Source organism: Acinonyx jubatus, chromosome A1 (genome assembly GCF_027475565.1).
Source record: "Acinonyx jubatus isolate Ajub_Pintada_27869175 chromosome A1, VMU_Ajub_asm_v1.0, whole genome shotgun sequence".
NCBI classification, from domain to species: Eukaryota; Metazoa; Chordata; class Mammalia; order Carnivora; family Felidae; genus Acinonyx; species Acinonyx jubatus.
In genome coordinates this window covers 101,240,607-101,265,168 of record NC_069380.1, presented here as the reverse complement: position 1 = coordinate 101,265,168, position 24,562 = coordinate 101,240,607, and positions in this window count along the sequence as shown.

Sequence of the window (24,562 nt, the reverse complement as noted above, 5' to 3'; positions counted from 1 at the left end):
TGAAGCTCAGTACAGAGAGCCCGAGATAACAGGTCCAAGGTCGATGGCTGGATACAGATAAACCAGGTCTGTGGATGCACAGACCAGGATTATTTTCCCACTCCTCAAGGACCAGACAGAACCAACCATTCCAGGAGTGACCGTTTGCGGGCCATGCTAAGGGTACCCGTAGAGCTCCCAGTGTCGTGATTTTAGCACACGACGTAAACAGGCCCTTGGCTCACCGAACGAGCTGAACGCTTCGGACTGTCCGCTTGCACCTTCAGGACAAGCAGACCATCTCCGATAGAGACAGCAGGCCAGAGCACTGTGACTGTGGCTCGATCATTTTAGATCTGGGGGCTTGCAGAGAAACACCCTTCTGTCTTTTTTTTTTTTTTTTTTTTTTTTGCTACACTTCAAAGTTATTTAGAAGGGAGGAGCAGGAAAACCTTTGTTGTTTTCACTGCCCTCAACCGAGACTTTTCTTGAAATAGTTGTGCAACTCTTCTTTTGTCTTGATCCCATTATTAGACATGAATTTCCTTTGTCTTTAGGGCAGCAACCACCTTGACCTAGCGGGTGCCTTGGCGCACTATGGGCGCATCACAAAGTTCTAAAAATCGGGCAGGTCTCTGCATTGCTGGCCCTCACAACCTCCGAGAGGAATCCATCCAGTTCGGAGTAGTGTGGTTTGGAAGGGATTTAATTGCTACAAACTGTATTTGTAAACTAGCGCTTTCCACCACATCTAACAATTTCATGAAGTAATTGTTAGCAGAAACAAAATCTGTATTTATTAATGTTTATTGTTTTCCGGCTGAAGTTAATTTTCAAAGCATACTTCTGAGTGCCATTTACATTCAAAAATAAATACAGCAGATGTGTTATTAGGCCAGCTTCAGGATATTCCAGGAGGCCTAATGTGCCAACATTTACTGCATCAAGGCAAATGAGCAAATCTCCAGAGTGATCAGCTTCATGGAACTAATGTTTTATCTAATCCACTGCTTGAATGAGACATGAACATATTTCTGCTTCGCTGCGATACCAGTAATTAGCAAAGTCTCCCTAGGTCTAGTTACATTTCGAATAAAGTAAATAACTTATTCATGATTTGGCCATTTCTGATATAGTCCTGTGGCTTTTAAAATTGAATGAATGAATTAAAACAAGCTGTTGCCTATAGCAATCACCATAAATGCTTCTTTAAATAGCATAGCATTAAAAAAAAAAAAATCTAAATCTCCCCATACCTAAGTCTGACACTAAATCATCCTCAGAATAGGGCTGCCGGATGCTGCTTTTTAAAAACCTTAAGAATAGCCCTGTACATTTTTTAACTCCAGGGGACCAATGTGTCTGATATAATTTTCAGCCTCATTTTCTGGCCTCGCTGAACAGAGGAGGACCTTTTAGAAGTTCTCCTGTTTTCACTTATCTTTCGCGTATTTCTAAAAACTCAAATGGACATCTTGTTAAAAGACGACAGAAGGCCTGTTTTATTGCAAGAGGCTTCCTTTTCGCCTAGAAAATGGATCTAGGCCTAGCTTCTCAAATTGCCAGCCTTTCTCAACGGAAGAGAGGTGACAGGGTGAATTACCTCTCCCTCCTTCAGAAAAATGCTTTCCGAATATCATCCTCTGCCCCATGGGGCTCCGCCTACCTGGGCTCATGACAGGGGAGATACGTGCGATAGGTCCACACAATCAATCAGCGTCGTTCACCTTCATCAAGCCCTAAACGCAGTGAGATGTGTCTTGTCTTGCTGCACGTGTTTTTTTTTTTTTTTTTTTGTTTTGTTTTTAACGTTTTTTTATTTTTGGGACAGAGAGAGACAGAGCATGAACGGGGGAGGGGCAGAGAGAGAGGGAGACACAGAATCGGAAGCAGGCTCCAGGCTCTGAGCCATCAGCCCAGAGCCTGACGCGGGGCTCGAACTCACAGACCGAGAGATCGTGACCTGAGCTGAAGTCGGACGCTTAACCGACTGAGCCACCCAGGCGCCCCTTGCTGCACGTGTTTTTGATGCAAATGGAAGAAAGGACGTCCCACTGCCAAAAATGCCAGGAAGCTCTTTGATCTCCTGTCTCGGGAAGATAGGATTTGAGTCTTAAGAGTCACGTGGGTATGATGGCAAAGACCTTTTGTGAGGCCAAGGATGAATGTTAAACTGAGGAGTGACTTAGGGTATTGGTTTGCACGCGCCTTCCCTCCTGACAGTGTCGTGGAACATTCTGCACTTGGGCGATTTTTTACACGTTGATGTTTCTCCCCAGCAAATATTCCAAGTTGGTTTTATTTTTACTTGGTTATCGACCTTTCGCCTAACGCATGATGATCGTGCTCATATGGAATCCGCCCGCTTTCACAAGCTGGTGTTTCTGGATACAGAAGAGTGATGGTGGGGTCTGTTGGTTCAGTCGTGGAATATCACCCTGAGGCTCTGGGTTAATTGGCTGTTTCCCCTCCTGGGCAATGGCACTCGGCTCGGGAAGGTACGCTGGGCACAGGAGAGAGACTGTGTGATGAGACTCTCCTGAGAACCTGGGTTGGTTATGGACTTCAGCCCAGTGTTGGGAGCGATGGCAAAAATAAGCCTCTTTCCACGCTCGAATGATGCTTCCAGAACGGTGGGCCTCCTGAATGTTTTTGTAACTTTTTGCACGTGTGCTTCAACCTTCTTAGCTGTGACGGGGGCCCATATCTATGAGTTGTTGTCAAAGGTAAACAGAAACCAAAAACAAAAGGGCACATTATAATATTGGATACGTAGTTGGTATAAATGGTGATAAATATTCCTTGCTATTGAACTACTGAAGTGGAGAATTTTATACTGTAAAAGTTGCATGATATTCTTTTTCTGACCCTGGCAGTTCTCGGCAATGAACGTTATAAATATTGAATGTTCCTATCTTTACCTTTGAAACGAAAGGAGCAGGACCAAATGTGAAAATTTAAATGAGGCTTTGGGGGTCACCGACAGACAAAGCAGTCTGTCTTTTGTTTTGATTTGCTTTCGATTCAGAAAGGCAGAAGCAAGTGAGTTAACTTTTTAAGTCAACTGCGGTAGCCAAATGCGCTGGCCTTAGTTTAATTTTAATTTTTCAAATAATTTCAGTCAGCCTAACTTATAAATCTTTGTAGTGCTCGACACCAGTGGGTTTCTTTTTTTTTTTTTAATTTTTTTTTAATGTTTATTTATTTTTGAGACAGAGAGAGACAGAGCATGAACAGGGGAGGGTCAGAGAGAGAGGGAGACACAGAATCCGAAGCAGGCTCCAGGCTCTGAGCTGTCAGCACAGAGCCCGACGCGGGGCTCGAACTCACGGACCGTGAGATCATGACCTGAGCCGAAAGTTGGACGCTTAACCGACTGAGCCACCCAGGCGCCCCGACATCAGTGGATTTCAAAGTGGGTACTTGGGAGTCCCCCAGACTCTTTTAGGAGGTTGGAAAGGCAAAACTATTTTTATAATGATGCTAGTACTTTCCTTGGCTTCTTCCCTGTGTTGGAACAACAACGCTTTAAAGTCATTTTAATAACAATGCTCATACGTGAATTGCCTTTTGCACTCTGTTATATTTTTCCTGACGCTGGAAAAGCAACGGTATGAATCATGGCAGTGGCACCCAATTGGACTGGTACTTACTCTTTATTGCCACCTATTGTAATAAAATAAAACAAAACAAAACAACCGCTCCCAATTTCTCCCTTCTTTTTTCCACTTTCTCCTGAGAGTATCCTTAAGGAAGCAGTAAAATTACTCATGTTTATGACATTTTGACGCCGAGTACACACCTTTTATTTTGAATTTTTTAATTTTTTTTGAGCCCACACCTTTTAATGTCCTCTGTGTCAAAAATCTATATAAAGCACATTTGCTGCAGATGGAAATACAATGGTTGTCTGGAGGAAAAGCACTTGTGTGATTATTTGAATTGTGAGCTGAATCATCTGCTTTTCTCCTGGAGCACCATTCTTATCTGAGAGACTGGCTGTTGGAAAACTATGGTCGTTGAGACTTGGGCTGGTGGTAGGCATTTTCTAAAGAACGAACCAAGTGAGCCTGTGACTTCAGGAAAAACAACCGACTGTGTTTGTTGCCAGGGGTGAAATTTGAGCTTTTAAGAAAAATCAGAACTCTGAAAAACGTGTGTTTGCCGAGGTGAGCTTGACAGGTTCCATACACTTAAAGGGGCTTTTGATGAAATCCGTGGTGATACGAACGAATGTGATCGATTGATAGTGTGTAATGAAATATGGCAACCTTTGAGAGATTTGTGTATGTCAGGGAACAAAAAAATTTCCCACTCAGTGCATATTAAAAATTTATGCATCAGTCAAAGATTCATTCAAAGTACAAGGTAGTCCAGTGGATTTTTAAGGAAACAGTGTGCAAAGTTGTTTGATATAGTTTCACATTGCTTATTTCAACTAACTTGTGAGAACAGCCATTTGTGGAGTTTTGGTGTAGTATTAAAGAATACTTATACAATCATATGAAAAAAAACATTAAAATATTCTTCCCTTTTCTAACTTCTTGTCTCTGTGAAGCCAGATTTTGTTCATATACTTTCATCAGAAACTCAAATAGAAGGGGTGCCTGGGTGGCTCAGCCAGTTGAGTGTCCGACTTCGTCTCAGGTCAGGATCTTGTGGTTCGTGAGTTCAAGCCCCACATCGGGCTCTGTGCTGACAGCTCAGAGCCTGGAGCCTGCTTCGGATTCTGTCTCCCTCTCTCTGCCCCTCCCCCGCTCGAGCTCTGTCTTTCTCTCTCTCTCTCTCAAAAAAAAAAAAAAAAAAAAAATTCAAATAGAAGCAAAAACATACAATAAGGATGTACCTGTCTTCTATCAAACCGGACCTGAAAGAGATTTGCAAACACATAAAACAACGCCACTCTTCTCACTATTTTTGAAAACATGTTTATTTTCATTTCAAAGATTGGTTGACATGCAATGTGTAGATAATGGTTATTTAACAATAACAATGGGTATGTCCTTTCCAACAGGGTAAATGGTGACCTGTGTCACCCACCAAAGCAAAAGCATTCCGGGATCCTTCAGAATTATTTCACCATAAAGGATTCTGAGACCAAACAGACTGAAAACTGCTATGCTAGATAGTCTTCCTGCAAAGAGTTGAGAAGTTAACAAAAATATTTGAGTTTTGCAGGTACCATTTCTGTTCCATGGTCTGATCCATCCTGGGCCAAGGATTTATTCCCAGCTTGTGTACCGCCTGTGGAAATGTCATAGCCTTATCTTGTCCAATATTCATCCTCACTGTCCCACCATCCTTTTGGTCCAAAAGCACAAGAACATATTGAAGGCTTTAAGAAGGAAGCGTGTTCAGTTCTGTGCACCCTTCTCTTTCCAAACTTATTAGGTGAGGAAATGGTATTTGGATTTGTAGTCCTGGAGAAAGGATGTAGCAAGGAAATATTTTGGGTTTTCCCCACATGTAGTTTTATTTGTTTTTAGTTCATTATTTTGGTGTTGTACACTATTATCTTGATCTGTGTTACTGTGGCTGTGCTTCAAATGTTCTGTGTTTCATTTTGAATGTTTCAAAAATTCACAAAAGTTCAGAAGTTGATGGGAAGATGCATTCAGGTTTCGCAGAGGTTACGTTGGAACGTTTGTCTTAGTTCATACTCTCCATGGGTAGAAAACAAAGAGGGAAAAGGGAGAACAGACAGATCCGTCTGCAGTCTTTTTATTTTTCATGCCATATTTGTCTTTGAGATTTATTTCTGTTGAGATATGTAGATATGGACAACTTAAAAATGGTTGTGAAGTATTCTAGTGTATAAATAAATTCGTAAGGTCCTTACCTTCTTTATGCTAGTTAACAAGTTTTGATTCCTTACTAATATATGAATGTAGCTGAAAGATATTTCACCTGCTCATCAAGATTGTTGGTTAAAATTTTACCAAAGCCGTGGTAACCCTTTGTATTTAGGTTTTCAGATACCATGCAGTTGCATAAATTGGTGACTGGCTTTTTGGTTTCGTTCTGCACATATACTCTAAGTCAGCCATTTATTGATAAAAGTTATTCTAAACCCACTTAGTGTCTTAAATTATTTTCAGCACACAGCTTAATGTATTGTAGAGTAAGAACACTTAGAATCCAGGGGGAATCCCAAATCATCTCTCTGTCCCCATTCCTGAGAGATATTGATAGTATATAGGGAATGATTAACATGAAGTTGGTATAGATAATTTTTATGGACTACATTTTTTGTCCCCCTCCCAAATTCATAGGTTGAAGCTTTAACCCTCACTGAGGCTGTCTTTGGAGACAGGACCAGGGAGGCAATGTTAAAGGTTCATTGAGGTCATAACGGTTAAATGAGATCAGAACTGTAGTGCCCTAATCTGATAGAGTGGTATGCTTATATAAAGAGGAAGAGACACCAGTGCTTTCTCTCTCCTTCTATTATATGAGGATACAATGAGAAGGCAGCTGTCTTCAAGCCAGGAAGAGAACATTCGCCAAGAACCAAATTGGCCGCTACCTGGATCTTAGATTTTCTGGCCTCCAGAACCGTGAGAGAGAAATGTCTGTGGCATTTCATTATGGCAATCCGAGGTGGCTACTGTAACCTACATATTTTAACATTTGTTCAGGCACTGCAATTTTAAGGAGTGATCAAAATAAGAGTCTTTATGGATTTTGTATGAATTCTATGTCTCAGAATCAGTGAAGTGAAGAATTAATGCTGGATTGATTAATGTTATTACTGACTGGTTGTTCCCCAGAATGGAACAGAGTCTCTCACTGTGGCCCGACTAGTGTGTCCTCTACTCTTACTGTGATTGTGGGTGAATTAGTTTATCAGCGCACATTATTATCATCACACCCTTCGAGATGAAGAAATGGACCGGCCAACTGTCATATGCTTAAATTTGAACTACAAACCCAGTGTTCTTTCTTTGCCACACTGCCTTTCAGTTTCAAGATTCTGTCCTGAATTATTTCATCGGTAGGACTTGCATCACCCTAAAGAGTGCTCTGATCTCGGGAAGCTTTGCGCAAAGAAAGGGAACTGCAGGAGCTGACTGACATTTAATCGACCCAAAAGCTTCTGGAAATTCCAAAGGTGGTGATATGTGGAGCTATGTGCCACTCACAGGAACCAGCTTCTAGCAGATGGCTTGTCAAGACAAAGGAGAAAGCAAAAGGTAACTGCTCACGTGAGAAAGTGACTTAGTGTAGTGTTTTTCGATTAAAATCTATCAGTCAGGGTCCTGGCAAGAACATCACTCTCTGATTGGGTGTTGGATAAGAATTTCTAGGCAGTCCTGGCTAGGGTTTTGAAAAAGCAATAAAGGTGGGGATGGGTGCCTGGGTGTCTCATTTGGTCCTCCGACTCTTGATGTCGGCTCAGGTCACCATCTCACGATTCATGAATTCAAGCCCTGCATCTCGCTCTGTACTGACAATGTGGAGCCTCCTGGGATTCTCTCTCTCTTCCTCTCTTTGCCCCTCTCCTTCTCGTGTCTGTCTCTCTCAAAATAAGTAAATAAACTTTTTTAAAAAGCTATGAAGGATGGCAAAGTACCACAAGGAATATTAAGAGTGCAGGGCTGTTGGGCATCTGGGTGGTTTAGTCGGTTAAGCATTCGACTTTTGATTTCGACTCATGTTATGATCCCAGGGTTGTGGAATCTAGCCCTGTGCTGAGCGTGGAGCCTACTTAAGATTCTCTCTCCCCTGACCTCCCTGCCTCTCCCCCCAGCTTCAAAAAAAAAAAGAAAAGAGTTCAGGGCCCCCAAACATGAAGGGTAAAGTGAAGAGAGCAGTTACAGGAATCCGAAGAGAGAATTATGAAGGGTGGTCCCCTTAAGGGAGTTTTGACCTTTATCATAGAGTCACAGCCTGTCCATAGTGACCCTTATTCTACTCCCACCCTCTGCTCTCTGCAAAGTAGGAGGTGGGAGCAGTGGCTTAAACCAGCAGAGGCCAAAGGTCAAGAGAGCACCGATGTCTGCCTGTCCATGTGTGCACAACCAGGGTGAAGGAGGGTGGAGAGAGGATCTGGGTCAGCCCTTCCCCTTTATGGCCTCCCAGAAACCCAGGGTCTGGCCTCGTACCTTCACACATCACTCCCTGTGGTCAGCTATACCAAGTTAAGGCCAATGGCCATACATGCTGTTGAAAAAAAGGAAACATTCCACGAGGCTTGCTACGAGTGGTAAGGCAGGTTGATCCAGAACCTTCGGATTAGGTATAGGGCCCACTGCAACGGGATTTTACAACGGGGGAGAGAGATGGGATTCAACTCCAGTGTGGCAGTGGCAAGTGGAAATTCATAGCCAAAGAGCAGGTGGGGGTCAATGGATGGAAAATTACTAAGAAGAAACATCATGGGGGAGGGACACTCTGGCTAAACTGACCTAACAGGATTCTTACTGAAGGCAGGCCAGGTAGTCAGACATCTCTGGAGGAGGGGGGCAGGGGCGGGATGAGGAATACCATAAGATATGGAGGGTGGTCCAATATAGAGGGTAGGGGATACTGGTTACACGGAATTAACAGGGTTCTTCCTGAAAGTGGATTTAACAGGGAAATGCACATGTGGGCCTGGAAGAAGCTTCAGGAACCCCACTCGAAATCTGAATCTCTGTGGGTGCACTTACAGCCTGGTGTTTTTCTTCCTCATATCAACACTGCCTTTTCAGAGACACCTCCTCTGTCTCCCCAGCTTGGGTACCTCCCTCAGTTCCCTGTTTTTACCCCCAAGGGGCCCCCACCCCCCCCCCTTTTCTTTTGTTACCGTTTCATTTCCTCCATGTACCTCCTAGTTTCTTGGGTCATAAGCATACTTACCTTGATCATCCCCTGAACATCGAAAGCTCTGTGAGAGCAGAGCCATCTATTTTCTCCCCTGATCCAACCTTAGCGCTTGGGACAGAATAGACTCTGGAGATATAGTAGCTGAATCCGTGAATGAGTGAATGAATGAATGAGTGGAGTGTTTTGGGTGTGCAGCAGAAAGCACAGGGTCGTAAGAAAGAAGCTGGAAGACAGCATATAGGTACGGGAGCTCAGGGCCGTGGCTGAGACCTATGGGGTTCTCTAAGAGAGCAACCTGTTACGTCTTCACGCCATCTTTCCGGAATTTACCGGCCCCGGGATTCCACTGAACAAAGTCATTGTTGAATCCAGGGTTTCAGCCATGCTGTCCTTGCTGCCTGTTAGGAAGGATCAGCTGGATGTCTTGATAGGCGGCGACGCATGCCCTTGTTCTCAGGGAGAATCTCGGAAACTTTGGGGACAAAGTCAATCTCATGCTTCTTGGAGAAAGTCTAACAGTTTAGGTGGCACGTTTCTCTCGTTTTCATCCTACACTACTTAGCTGTCATCTTGTTCCTATATGACAGAGTTTGTAATCTTGGTTCTTTTGACCAGAAGTTTGAATGTTTTTATTCAACTCAATTTCTTATTCACTTTGCAGGTCAAGAGGATCCCGTGGGCCCCATTCGCTGATAGATGAAGTGACCGCAGGTTCTATTTTTTTCTGCCAAGCTAAGCTTCTCTCAACGATTTACATTTCTCTTTGTCCGAGGAAATTCTTTTTCTTCCTTTTCCCTTTAGCTCTTTCAGGAGCAAGTACTTCGAAATTTTTTGTGGTTCACAAACATCACTTTCCCTTTGAGAAACCATTGTACCTTAACAGTTGGGACTCCTGCCCCCTTTAAGATGCTTAAGGAAACTAGAAGGAGTACATTAATTAATTAAGATTGATTGAAGGGCTTACCTGTGCTGAATACTATTCTGGACACTGGGAATATCGTAAAAAACGAGAAAAACCTGGTTCAGGCCTCATGGAGCTTCTTGGGGAAGAAGAGATTTAGACAAAATAAAACCCCACAAAAACACATAAAAGGAAAATAAATAATTGTAAGTTGTACAAGGTAGCACATCCCCTGGGGCCTTACTTTAGAGGAAGTGTTTCTGAGGAATGGTCCTAGGATGAGCATATATGGCGGACAGGAGGTGGTCAGTTGGGCTGGGGCACTCCAGAGGGCAAAGGGCTAAGGGCAAAGGCCAAAGGGCAAAGGGCTAAGTCCCTGAGTGAAGGATGAAAAATAGTGTACATTTATGGCAGGGAAAGGAGGTCATGAGTTGGGGAAGAGTGGTTTGTGATGAAGTTTCAGAGAAATACAGGGCCTTGCAGGGCATGGTGAAGACACTGGGCTCCATCCAACTGTAGTAGGATGACTTTGACAGTTTTAAACGGGACAGTGATATGACATCTTTCCCATTTTAAGTCATGTTTGCCCCCCTGTGGTGAGTGGCTGAGAGGTGGAAGATGTGGCCGAGGTCACTTAGAAGGCTGTAACCATGGGCTACATAAGACCAAAATGGTGGTGGCAGATATAGGGAGAAGTATACAGGTTCTTAGAGCTGGAGTTAACCAGACCTGCTGAAGAGTTAGATGTAGGGGTGGCAGAAAAAAGAGTCATTAATAAACCTCTTAGGTTTCTGGAAAGGGGACACTGTAGTGTATGGGTTAAGAACCTTGGCCATTAAGCTAGAATGCACGGGTCCTCATCCCATCTGAGATTCTTATTAGCTGTGTGACCCTGGCAAAATTAACCTCTCTGTGCCTTGGTTTTCTTCTCTATGAAATAGGGATAATAAGAAATACCTATTCCACAGATGTGAACATTAAATGGGTTATTGGTAGCTGACCTACTTATTGGCACATAGTATGTGTTGAATAAATTCTAGCTGTGTTACTACCAAAACAGAAAGACCGGGTAGAGGCTCAAGGAGTAGGATACAGTTTTGAGGGGAGCCATCAAGTGTTCCATTATTGACATGGTTGAAAGTGTCCTTTGGAAATACAAGTGGAGACAGGTGGAATCACAAGTCTGGAGCTCAGAGGGGAGGTCCAGGCGGAGGGTATAAAATTGTGGGTCATCAACATAAAGATGATTTTGAAACACACGTAAGAAGATATCACCAGTGGGGAGCGAAGTGAGATCCAGGGCTAACCCCTGGGCTCAGCCCGAGTAGAAGCGGTGAGTAAAACGGACGGAGAAGAGCATCTGGTGTGGTAGGAGGGAAATCTTGAGAGAATATAAGGCAAAAGAAGACAAGAATGAATAAGGGAATACACATCTGTATTTGGCGCATGACTGAAAGGTCTAGAAGGATGTCCTTTGCATTTGGTGATAGATCAGTGGCCATCTGACAAGGACAGTTCCAGCAGGCGTGGGGCTGGGAGGACAGAGTGTTGTGTTGGGAATCGGTGGGGCCGAGGAAGTGAGACAGGAGGCGGAGACCCCTCTGCAGCGGATTTTCCTTGAAGTAGAGTGGCTGGGCAACTTGTGGAGACGAGGTATTTTGGTGCGTGTGCGTGTGTGTGTGTGTGTGCGCGCGCGCGCGCTTTATCTCAACAAGGGAGCAACTAGAATGGAAATTTCCCATCAGAAATTGGGAGTTTGAGGACACAGGAGAGGTAGAGGATGATCGAAGGAGTGACATCCTTGAGAAGTGATGAGGTAGGCATCCAGAGCAAAGAGGCTGGTCATGAGTGATAGGGGGACTTTAATGCTCACAGAGAAAGAACAGTGGAGTGAGATTATGGGCTGGGGGTGGTGAAGATAAAGGGTTTAATATCTATTTTCTTCATGAAGTATGAGGTAATGCTGTCTGCTGGGGGTGCGGGCAGAGGAGGTATGAAAATAGCCATCTTGGGAAGTGGGAGAGAGGCTCCAGGAGAAAAAAACAACAGGCTGGCTGGCGGAATGGAGTTCCCGCTGGAGGTTTGAGGACCTGAATCTAAAATAGAAGCATGACGTTGGGGGGCGCCTGGGTGGCTCAGTAGGCTGAGCGTCTGACTCTTGGTTTCCGCTCAGCTCATCATCTCACAGTTTGTGAGTTCGAGCCCCACATGGGTGTCTGCACTCACAGCACTGAGCCTGCTTGCCGAGCCTGCTTGAGAGTCTTTTTCTGTCTCTGCCCCTCCATACCCCTCCCAAAATAAATAAATAAATTAAAAAAATATATATGAGAATGATATTGGATTGCACCATTTTCCCCTGCAGTATTCTGTCGCTGGGAATCTCCTTAAAGTGTTCAAGGTAAGGCTATTCCTGTGGACTTGAAGCTCAGGAATTGATTCAGAAGAAAGAATCTACTAGTCTGATGGTGGCAGTTGCGTTAATGGAGGCTACTTGGAATGCTTCAGACGAGCTGACGATCCTTTCACCAAAATGGGAGATTTCTGTAAAAACCCCCTTCAACAGGAAACAGATACTGGGCACGGATAGGAGACGCGTGTCTGTGTGTGAGATGCTCTGAGCAGCACTCACCGTCGGGGCCCCACCGTTCCAAGAGAGGCCCATGTGATTGAAGACGGCAAGGAAAAATAACCCCACGTTGTTGATTTCCACACCAGTTTCTTTACAGGTTGAGACTCACACCGAGCTGTGTCAAACTGACAGACGTTGCTTTTCATTTTCTTGCCTGTTCCCGACCACTCTTCCATAGGTTTTAAGGGAATGTGCGTGGAAGTGTGTGTCAATATGCAAGTGTCCTGTGCACGTGTGTGTGTTGCTGGGGGAGGGGTGTTGTCTGCACTTCGGGGAATCAAGCATCTGTTCTCAGATCAGTGCTTTTTCACAGATGCACAAAACCAGATAGATCTGGTTGGTTCTGAGACCAGGGGAGTGTTCCTGAGGATGTTATCTTCTCAGGTTACTTGTCCAGGAAGCTTTTCTACACCAGGGCTCGATCACGCCATGGCCGTTTCCAATATGGCAGGAATTTCCATGCTCCTGAGACTGTGTGTGGTGCCAAGGGGCCTTTCTCTGAGACAGCGGCCGCCGTTATGTGAACTGGCTTTGAATCTGAAACGGACTAGCAAAATGATTTCTACCTTTTGGGAGATTTAACTTCTTCCTCTGTGAAAGGACAGGGTTCCCCACATGGGCTCTGTTGCTTAAGCTTTAAATGTCCGTTAAAATGTGTTGTGAGTGGAGACCTTTACGAGACCTGGTGACAGAACCGGAGGCACCCTAGCAGTGGCTTGTTAATTATTCAGACTACTAGGTCGTGACTAATGCAGTCACTGAGGGAGGAAGGTGTACATGCATTGGGGCTATAAGAAACATTCAGGGAAAAGCTTCTTCCCCGGGGCTCTGTCTTTGTCCATTTGGGCTGCTATAAGAAGGTAAGACAGGCTGGACAGCTTATCAACACCAGAAATTTACTTTTCACGGTTCTGGAGTCTGGAGGTCTGAAATCTAGGTGCCACTGTGGTTGAGTGAGGGCCCTCCTCCAGTCTGCAGACTTCTCACCATATCCCTGACACAGGAGAGGAGGCTGGGGAGCTCTGTGGGGTCTCTTTTCTAAGAGCATGAATGCCCCTCCCCAGGGTTCCACCCTCATTAGTGGGTCAGGTCCCAGAGGTCTCATCTTTGTGAGTTACAATTTCAGGGTAGGAATTGGCAGGGGGCACAAACGTGTAGACTATAGAAAGCTCTGAGCACCTATGGGAAGAGGGCAGAAGAAAGTCCAAATCCTCTCCCTTCCTATCTGACAGGCATGTTTTCTCTCGTCTTAGGTAATGAGAGCCTCTGTCGTTCAGCCGAAACTATTTACCTGTTGTGAAAATCACTCCACCTGGATTCAGAACGTGGCTCTATCATTTAACAGACGTGAGACCTTGAGCTCACATTCCGTGGGAAGCTTGTAGGGTGATTGTTGTACAGCTTAAACGAACCTCCCAGGTTGGAGGAATGTCCCGCAAATGTATCACTCGTACTCAACAATATTCCTTATCCCTAGTCAGTTGACTCTTCTGGTTTCCTTACTAATTTCTCTCAAATCCCAGAACTTGATCTGTTTCGCCAAGGAAATGACAGGTAGAAACTACCCAATTTCCTAACTTCCTGCCTGCAAATGACCTTCATTGCTTTTGTTCCTTCCCCACCCCCCCGTCCCCCCCCCCCCCCCACCTGGGGTTTTTCCTCTTCTGATCCAGTGAGCCGGGCCTTCCCACCTTACATGCTCACATGTCCTCACAGGTATTGCTGTAGCATTTATCTGCTTGGTTCTGGTAACAGTTTTCAGCTTCCTTGTCCCCTTGCTCCCACCAATTATCAAACGCCAGTCGCCTCTACGTGTAAAACAGACCACCTTCTCTTGGGCACATATCTCTTAGTTTCTGAAGCCTGAGATGTAAGAGCACACTTGATTTTTTTTTTAAAAAAAATTTTAATGTTTATTTATTTTTGAGAGAGACAGAGCACGCATGGGGGAGGGGCAGAGAGAGAGGGAGACACAGAATCCGAAACGGGCTCCAGGCTCTGAGCGGTCAGCCCAGAGCCCGACGCGGGGCTCGAACTCGCCGACCGCGAGATATCAGGACCTGAGCTGAAGTCAGACGCCCAACTGAGCCAGCCAGGCGCCTCTGATTTTTTTTTTTTTTTTTTTTAAATCTCTCGCTTCCACATCTAGTTAATCAGTAAATGCTCACTTTCTCTTTTCTCTCTCCATTCCTCCAGCTGCTTCCCTAAGTTGAGCTCTTGTCATTTCTAGTTAGGCCCCTAGCAATCGTCACTCACCAGTCTCTTTGTCTCTTCTCCTGTGCCCGGCAAGCCATAATCCCCAGGGAGGAGAGAAGTCGGGATCGGGTGGCTTCCTAAGGTAGAGGTTTCCAGCCCGTTCTCCCGCAAGGCCATCGGCATGGGCATCACCTGGGAATTGTTGGAAATGCAAATAATCTCACCCCTCCCCTGGTCTCCTGGATAGAAAGGCTGTGCAGGGGTAGGGAGGCGGTTTATCAGTCCGTTTGGCAAGTCTTCCAGATGACTCCAATCTACAGTTTGAGTACCACTCTTCTTGAATTTAATCAAGGGGCAAATAACCCAAGAAAGGAAAAGGGGGGTCAGGAGGCAGAGCCACGTCTATCGCAGGGCTCTGTTCCGTGCCCTCTCCCAGGATGTGGTTTTTCCAGGGTTGCATCCTAGCTGCTAGCTTGCAACGAGACATACGGCTTCCTGGATGACGTCCTCCCTGTGTTCTGTGCTTGGCCATCATAGCGGCAGAATCGAGGTGAGTTTTTTTCTTTTCTCAGTCTTCTTCCGTCACCGTTCAAGGTTGACCCTTGCTTGGAAACACAGGCAATCACTTGGAGTTGTGAGAACACATGACCTCTGGGCTAGGAGCCGAGTTGTCTCCTTAAAGCTTTGTGACAGCAGAGGTCCCTGGTACCATGACCCTGTGCCCCAACCTCTGCGGCTCTGACCCTTGTCTCAGCTAATTCTGACCTCGCTGGGGAGATGGCATTTGAGTGGGGGCTTGAGGGTTAAGCAGGCATTCTGTAAATGGGGAAAGGGGGAAACCTCTTTCAGGCCGAAGGAATGCTAAACACAAAGACCGAGGTATGGGATCACAAGACGCGTCAGGTGGCCGACGAAAGGAGAACACTATTTGCCCAGAAGAAGGAACGAGACTGAAAAAGGAGTTTGTCATTAGTCCTGCAGAGCTCACGGAGGAGCTTGGTTTCGATTCGGGAGACATGTAATGGAGAAATGAGAGGGGTCGTGTTCGAAGAGTCATAATGTCAGAAGTGTTATATCACCTGTTTGTATCTCTAGGCAGTTTTATTTCCTGGCCGAAGACACGGAAAGGCATACAATTTGTGTCTAGGTAGATTCAGAGCGGGGCCGAATAAGGCTGATAAATCTACCCGAGCTCTTGCCCAGGGGACTGCGGTAACAGCTGCATATACGTTAACACACAAGGAACAGTATGAGACCCGCTTAGACCGAGCTGCAGGTGTCTGTCTGATCGTTTTCCCCTTGCTTTCTAAGGTGTTGACACTGGCTATCCAGGTGTGGGAATCTTTAGTGGTGACCCCTTAGCTCAGGGACATGGGAGCTCAAGACAGCCGTGTGGTGGTACAGAAGCTCCTTAAATGAGGCTGGTTCCTTCTTGAACACTCTCTCCCCCAACCTCGGCTCGCCCACCTTGACATCTCTTACTAGGGAATGATTTTGATCTTCCGGAGTGAGGACTTTGACTTATTAAGGAAAACAACTGTTAGGCCCCTGTTACACGACTGGTTTTGAACAGGCACCAAGATATTTCCCATCAGATGGGGCGCGTTAACCCTCGTAAGTGGCTGAAAAGCTGGCTATCCCTGTAGGTGATCAGCGTGAGCCTCTGTCATTAGCTTAGCCTGTGGCTGCTTTGATTTCAGAGTGATAATAAAGAAGTTCATGAAGAAGCTACAGCAGAACCGGCCCAAGCCCGCAGAGGAGGGGCCCACGCCTGCCTCTGGTTAAAATGGATTTATTTGATCGGGTTCAAGATGGGCTGCCCAGCCCTGGTTTAAAAGTCTAAGACAAAGACTTAAGGAGAAACAGGAGCAGGTGGTGTGTGTTGTTTTTAATTTTTTTTTAAAAATGTTTACTTATTTTTGAGGGGGGGGGAGAGAGACAGGGTGCGAGCAGGGGAGGGGCAGACACAGAATCCGAAGCGGGCTCTGAGCCAGCGGTCAGCACAGAGCCTGACGCGGGGCTCGAACTCACGAACCGCGAGATCATGCCCTGAGCCGAAGTCGGACACTCAGCCTCCTGAGCCACCCAGGTGCCCCTTGTTGTTTTTAAATAAATGGATGTTGCCTAATTTCCTTCTGTGTTGGGAGATGACAGGAACAAACTAGTCCTGTTTCTGCTGGGAGATGCTTACGCCTCAACTGATAATAAACAAGGGCGGGATGGCATGAGGGCCCAGAAATGTGGCTCAATCACTCCCCGCAATTACTATGTCTTATTGATAACTCGGAGCTCGATCCAGCAAATGCCATCTCTGGAACAAAGCCTGTCACAGATCAGACTGAATCCATTAAAAAGCTTTGATTAACATGTCCCTGGGGTGCGCTGTGGAAACTTTTTATGCCAAGTGACAGCCTATTGCTGTTCCTTCAGAAGTGTCCCCCTGAAATACTCTAGTGTTTTAATCTAGTGCGCAGTTTAAATTAAAAAAACGGCAATGACTTTGTGTGACCTAAATACGAGCCACTTCTATTCAGGGTGGGATTTATCAACCGCTCGCAGATGAAGTGTTCAGAGTGGCAACAATTAACCTTCCTGTGTGGTGGCTAATAATGATTATATGTATATTATACGTCGGTTGTGTGTCTGTAATTGCTTGTCTGTCTCATATTCGTAAAACGTGGCCCGAGAAAGGGTCATAGTTAATGTGCTTAATTTAGTGGATACGGAGCTTTGTGTTCATCCTGAGTGGAAAACAAATTTGTTTGTGTTTGAGGAGCACAAAATCACTCTCCCTGGTGCTTTTTTATTGGTCTCTGACATGGATAGAGTAATGAACTGCAGCCTTTTGAAGCAAAGATAAAGCTTAGTCTTCCAACTGTGGAGTCGTTAGGGGCAGGGACCTGCCTGTTTCCACACAAATCTCTCCCTTTCATCCTAGGGGGGAGATTCAATCTTGATCGACCCTGTCTGTATGATGTGTGTGCACGGGGGTGTGTGTGTTTCTTTATGGTTACCATACACCCTCCTAAAATAGAAGCGTTGAATGGTCACATTTCAAAACTGTCACGAAGTACATTATACAATAAAAAATGATTCTCTAAGATGCCATAAAGAGACACTGTGGCAACTACCTACACGAGGAGGGTATCTACCCTACTGCTCTTCATCGTGGTTTAAAGTCTCTGAAATTGGCCCAAGACAAAAAGTGTTTTTGTTGGCAGGATTAGGATTCTTAGGAATCAAACTTAAAATGAACGAGTACCGCCTGTAGGATGTAGCAGCCCTGGGGGCCCCTGTGCTGCCCCCCGAACTGTAGAAAGATAGGCTTCTCTCTTTTCCTGCCCCGGGAATGAAGCCGGGCTCTCCGGGTGAGGCTTACCACTCACCGGGAACTCAGGGAGGACATCTCCACCTTTCGTCATTGGACGGTACTACGTAGGTACAGAGGGAAATCCGGGGCGAAGGACAGTTTTGATCAGTTTTTAAAACGGAATTTCTAATGGCTTTGGCATATACAAAAATGCAATGGCCTGCTCTGGGAAGTAGGAAGCTTCTGGTCCTTGGAAAGGGCTGGGTGATTGGCATCAGGTGAGACTTGGGGAGGCCATCATTTGTGTGGCTGATGAGGTCGGACATGAAGAAAAGTGTCAGTTACTTAGAGTTGAAAACATTGGAGATTTTCTTCTCAAGAACTGAAAATCTTTTTCCTCGGTTCCTCCAAACCTCCCTAAAACCTCAGCAGAATATAAGCTTCATGAAGGTATATATCTTGGTATTTTATTCCTGGCTATATTCCCAGTTTATATCCCCCAGAACAGTGTAAGCCTCTAGTAAGCCCCCAACAAGTAATTGTTAAATGAGTGCATTACTAGTTTGTATAGATTTGATTTGCATTGACTTCTCAATAAGCAACAGCTTATGACCCATTATCCCCACAATGAGCAAACAGTGGATGCCTTTTCCTGCTGGGCTTTACCTCGTCTTGAGGGTGTTAGGCATCCTCTTCTCTTAAAGTGGATCTCTTACCGGGGCATCTTTGTCAGTCTTGGACATCTGTTAGGAGATACTCATTCCGGGAGCAATGAATTTGGTTTTGACAAAAATAGACCGTCCTCACTTCAAGGGCATCCAACCAAGAGCTTACCAACCACTGTGGAGCCCAGCGCTTGGCATTTTTTTTTTTTAGGTTCTGTTCCACACCTTCTATTAATAGTGTCCGACAGCCTAGGATACATGAGGGTCAAGGGACAGTAGAATGGATAGTGTAGTGGCTGTATCTTTTCAAGCAGTGTCTCTCTTAGACAGGCTGGTGTCTGACCGGGTTAATTCTGAGTGACTTCCTGATTTGGAGTAGCATCTGCCCTCAAAGAGAACAGCATCCGATGTGAACCGAGCCTGGGGCCGGTTTAGAGAAACCCTCCTTGGAGAAGAATGGCAAGGTAGATAGAGAATAATCACCCGTGAGTTCACAAAACAGGACCTCGTCCTCCACGTCATAGCTTGTACGGAAGTTCTGATACTCCAAAGTATGTCTCACTTGGATTTGAGAATTTATTTCTCCTTCCCATGCTTCTCTTGGATGTGGTCTATGACTGCCGCTACTTTCCAGACAGGGAAGGGATCCAAAGACATGAGAAAAATGTACTCTATAAAAACAAAGGACATTCTTCAGTTTTCCTATAGGGAAAACCCAAATTTGCCCAGTAGGGGGAAATTAAAAGTATGTGATTTTCTAATAACTTAATCCTATATTAGATGGTTATTGACCAGGCAAATAATGAGGGAGAGCAATGTATATGGAAGAAGTATTAAGGGAAAAAGTGTAAAACATGATGCAGGAAGAAAATAAGGGTTACAACTCTATATCCGTATCCTGTATCCAATATCCCACACCCATCCGTCCATATATATTTACTGAATATATAGAAATACTATAAAAGAATGTACAAAGTGGTAGGCATGAGCATTGCCATGATCTTTTCCAGAGAGATGCTGACCTTCAGAGAGAGGTTCAATAACATCTTCAAGGAGGGGGAGACTGAGTAGGAATTCCTTTGCCGGTTGGTTTGAAGCCAAAATCAAACCCTTTCCATGAACCGGATGTTCATCTGGTCGTTCTTTTCTGCAAAGTCGCATAAAATGGCATTTTCAAAAATGCAGTTTTGCTTCAAATATTAGTGAATCATGACTTACCATTCATGTTATGCTGACACACTGGAGGCAAATAAAAAGTGACGCTGATGAGTTTAATTTACATTTGGGGGGGGAGATGTTAGTGACATGGTAGATAAAAATCTCTCCTGGGCAGTTTGTTTTTCTTGTCTTTTTCAGCATAAAACACAAAGCAATGGACTTGCACGTGGACTTTTTAGCGCTCTTTGGGCTGTGGCCACACGCTCATCTTCGGGTGCATTAATACTAATTATTTTTAATTTTTTTAATGTTTGTTTTAGAGGGAGAGAGAGAGAGAGTGTGAGTGGGGGAGGGGCAGAGAGAGAGGGAGACACAGAACCCGAAGCAGGCTCCAGGGTCTGAGCTGTCACACAGAGCCGGACGTGGGGCTCGAACTCATGAACCGCGAGATCATGACCTGAGCCAAAGTCGGACGCCCAACTGACCGAGCCACCCAGGCGCCCCGATACTAATAATTTAGATACTGCTGCTAACTTGATCCTAAGAGGTGAGCAAGCGTGTGATCTTTTAATCCATTCTAATGATGAGATCTATCCAATTTAGAAAGTTAAAGTGACAAGTCTATACAGTCGTAAATTTGAGTCCCCACCCATGTTTTCTCCCTGTCACTTTTCACTAGTAAACAATGTTTCTAACATTTTGACTTAAATGTTTTTCTTAATACTGCCAACGTGAACCAATTAATTTTCTTTCCTAAGCTCCGTATTAAGACACTGGCGCCGTTGGGCCTGTTCCAGGGAATCGTAATTGTTAATGGTCATTGGCATTGAGCATAAGGCACATTGTGGGGAGAAAAGCTTGAGCATGGAGGCTGAGCTCTCAATTTGAACCTGGCTGTGCTGCCGACCGTTGGTGTGATCCTGTGCAAGTTAACTAATTTTTCAAAGGCAAGTTTTACTCCGCTGTGAAATGGGGATAACCTCTGCCTGCGGAGGGTTGGAAAATGTAACATACACGGGAAGGATCTGGGGTGATAGGTTCTACCTCTTACTTATAAGTAATAGTAAGTAGTACAGCCTAGTTTCGTGGTTCTCAGCATATCATGCCTAGACCACCACCCTCAGCCTCACATGTTAGAAAGGCAAATTCTTCGGTCCCAACCCAGACCTTCTGAGTCGGAAACATCGTGGGTAGCGGTCAGCAATTCGTGTTTGCACAAGCCTCCCAGGAGATTCTTGAGCTTGTAGGGTTTTGAGAACTCCTTAGCTGAGTGGCTAAGTGTGGCATCCTCATCTGGAAAATGGGCCACAAAAAGAAAAAAAAAATACACCTCCCTCGCCGGGTAATGGTGATAAGTTTATAACAGTGTTGGGTGCTTGGTATACAGGCGATGTAGGTCATTAGTGTTATATCTGAGGGACACGCTGGGGCGAATATTTGAGTCGATGTTCTTAAGTTGGCAAAATACAGTAGCCGTTTAGGTGTATGAGTTTTGGACTGAGACAACTGCCTTCAAATCCAAGCTCTGCCGCATGGAAGCCATTGGTCTAGGGAAAGTTTCCTTCCCTAGGTCTCACTGTCCTCATCTGTAAAATGGGAATAGTAATAGAATCTACCTCAAGTAATGGAGAAGGGGCCTGCTGAGTAGAGTGTCTCTGATGCAAACAGTAGTTGTTAAGAACTACGCTTCAAATGGAAATCATCTAATGGAATGCCCAATGCTCACCCAAAGATTTTTATTACTTAAAGTTGTCACGGTTAATGATCCCATCATGGATTCTTGCTTAGTCATGAAGTTTCCATATATTTCTAGAACTTGTTTTTTTTTTTAAACCTTTAGGAGAACACACTAGCTCATGGCCTCCAATGAGATTAATCTGATTATTTAGTTTTAGGTTCCATTTAAAAAACAGCCTTGGTGTTTCTCCCCGTTCGTCACACATGGGTATAACCAGCCGTGGCCATTGTCTAGGAGGGGGTTACTCTATCTGCCCATCTCTTATTGAAGAGGAACTTGGGGTAAGGCGAATTTGGTTACTTTTAGTGCAGTGCGGTATCCAGTTCCATGGTCTGAGATGAGGCTTTGTTCTTCAAGGTTGAGATTACTTAGGTAGGCTGAAAAACCCTTCACAAAAGGCTCTGAATAGATGGTGCATGCTTCACAGACCTCCTTTTGCTAGTCTCCCTTACCTTCTTTCAGCAGGTGTGAGCTTCATGCCTAAGATTCCTTTCCATTGTGCAGCCTGGCTCTAAGCCTTCTTTGTTTCCACCCAGTTCTGGTTAACTCTTCTTTCTTTGTTTTTTTTTTTTTTCCCAAGCTTCCAACCACCTGAAGGAAATCTGATCGGGAATAAGGTCATTTTTGTGTCTCTAAAAATTGCCACGTACGTAAAAAGATGTGTTAAAGCCAAGCGTGACCCTTCTCAGTTCTCCAAGGCCCTTCAGATGGGCAAGGGTCCCTTTCTTGAAGAGGCTGAGTGAAATGGAGGTGGAAACTGAAGCAGAGAGGTGTATGGTCAAGCTGCACGATGGGTTGAGAAATCGAGATCTGCCCAATCACAGCGGACTCGGAAACAAGTGAGAACTGAAGCCAATTGAGGCACCCTCGGTCCTACATCTGGGCTTTGCATGCATGCGTGCATAATTAAGCTTTCAGCAGCTGTAGGCTTCTCCAGTGCAACAGGGCGGGTGGGATATTGTAATACACAGTAGGTTGTATATCAATGGAAGGCTTTTTAAATTCACATGACGCTTAAGATAAAAAGACACCAGCGAAAATTAAACAGCATTCACAGTGTCGGTGAATAGTGATACAGGCCACCAGGAAAACAATGGAAACCGACTCGGTTTCCCCCCATTGTTCTGCTACTCCCCCCCCCCCCACACCTCCAATAGATTAGAGCAGCCATGCTGACTTTGTTTTAAAATACACACTCTCATGAGATCAAAGGGATCAATGCACATTCAAGCAACTTTCAAGGCATCACAGGAAGAGCAAAATGGTCTGTTTTCTTTTGAAAGACAACAGAGAAAATCACACACATGCGTTGAGGCATTGTGATATGCAGATGGTGAGCTTTCAGGAGAATTAAATATTCATGGAAGATAAAAATCTCTGCTATTTTTAATCTCTGTGAGGCTTTGGGCTCAATGCCCTCTGTGTTCACATGATAGACAGACTCTTCTCTGTATGTGGCTCAGATGGCATCTTGGGAGGTCACCCTCGCTCTGGCTGGTCAGACCTTCCACAGCTGGGCTGCCTGATGGTGGCCGGTTACACCCGTGGGAGAGCGTCAGTCACATTTACCTTCCTTGGGATGCGCAGTCAATAGTCTAAGACCCTTGGCTGCATTGTGTTTACCAGGGTCCCCAACCTTCATTCCATCTGATTGCTGGGGCCACAGGAAGTCTTCGAGGCCCCTGACAGAGGGAAGTCTCTCAGCTACCTGGGCACACGGAACAGTCACATCGGTTTCTCTTACTAACCCAGGTGCAAAAGGTAGTCTCTTCCTGCTTTTTTGGTTTTTATTGCATACTTTTGCTTGACCGGAAATCGAAGGATTTTCCAATTCTTTTCCCATAACAGGAGCCAACCCATGTGGAAAACGCCATTCAAAAAGATGATCTTGTTTAGGAAGGAGGGCAAAAAAGATCGGTTTATTCTCCTTAGGCGGCTGAAATTAACAATTTTTTGGTCCTAGATCAACGACCTGAATGAAAACTACACCTGCTTATAGGAAGGCATTACGAAGGTGGGGAAAACGAACGTTCCTCTGAATTCCAATTTGATTTTGAATTTAGTTAATTTTAATCCATTTAGGACACTGACTCCTTGCTCCATTGATCTGACACAATGTCACTGTGTTACCTTGACTTCTCTGCATATTTTTCTCAATTACTTTAAGACTGTATACTCTATAAGGATAAGTAATTACAGAGTAGCCATGGCAGGAGAGTCACAAAACAGTTGCTGGCATTCAGGTCACTGTATTTGCATTGCAAGGTAGTTATTGGATGACTTCTGCTGTAATGCTCTGGTTCCTGGCTTTTGGGGGTGGGTGTTACTGCTACCCTCCTCAAACAAATTCCATTTTTCCCTCCACCTTAGATTGAAAAACATTGATTTTCTGGGTGTTTTGCACCCATATTTTAAACATAAACATAAATGGGCTTGGATTTCTGGACTCAGGAATCAGACATAATCTCCTTTTACCCCTGGCTGGGAACTGTGTTGGGTTGAAAGTAACGTTTCTGTGATAAGAACCTCAGTCTTTTCTTTTTTTTTTTTTTTTTAAAAAGAGTCCCAAGCCCTAATTTAAACAGGACCCCAAATTCTCCTTGCAGTGACTTGAACACTGGAATAGTATAGATGCTGGGGATTAAAGAGATAATGGAAAAAGTCCACCCCCTTGTCTCCACTGTCACCAGGCACTGCCCTGAACCAGCATCATCAGGGTCCACGTGAGAGGCACCCGGAAAACTGTTGTCTGGGGCCCAAGCCATATTCGGGACTGCTGGGAGCCCATCTCTGCACGGGCATGCTCCTCTCTGCACCTGAGATTTCTCACAAACAGAGCAGACCTCCATTCATTCATCAGGCCACTGTCATTCTGGAAAAGGCTGCTTACTTATTCTTCTCCAAGAGGAAACGGGGGTTGTTTATACCTTTGCATTTGACCAGTTGCTGTCAAAGCCAGGGTCTCTGGGGAGAGGCAGAAGCCTTGCTTGTACTATAATCGCTCTGTCTACCTTCCAAGTGTGAAAATAGTGCTATTAATTTTAACAGCATTAAAAAAAACCCACCTCTCCCCTTGCATCCTGCTGTCCTTCCTCCCAGCCCCCCCGCCCCCACCCTTTTGACAGCTCGGCCCTGTGATTTTTCTGATCTTTCTTAGGAGGATGTTTCCAAAGAGATA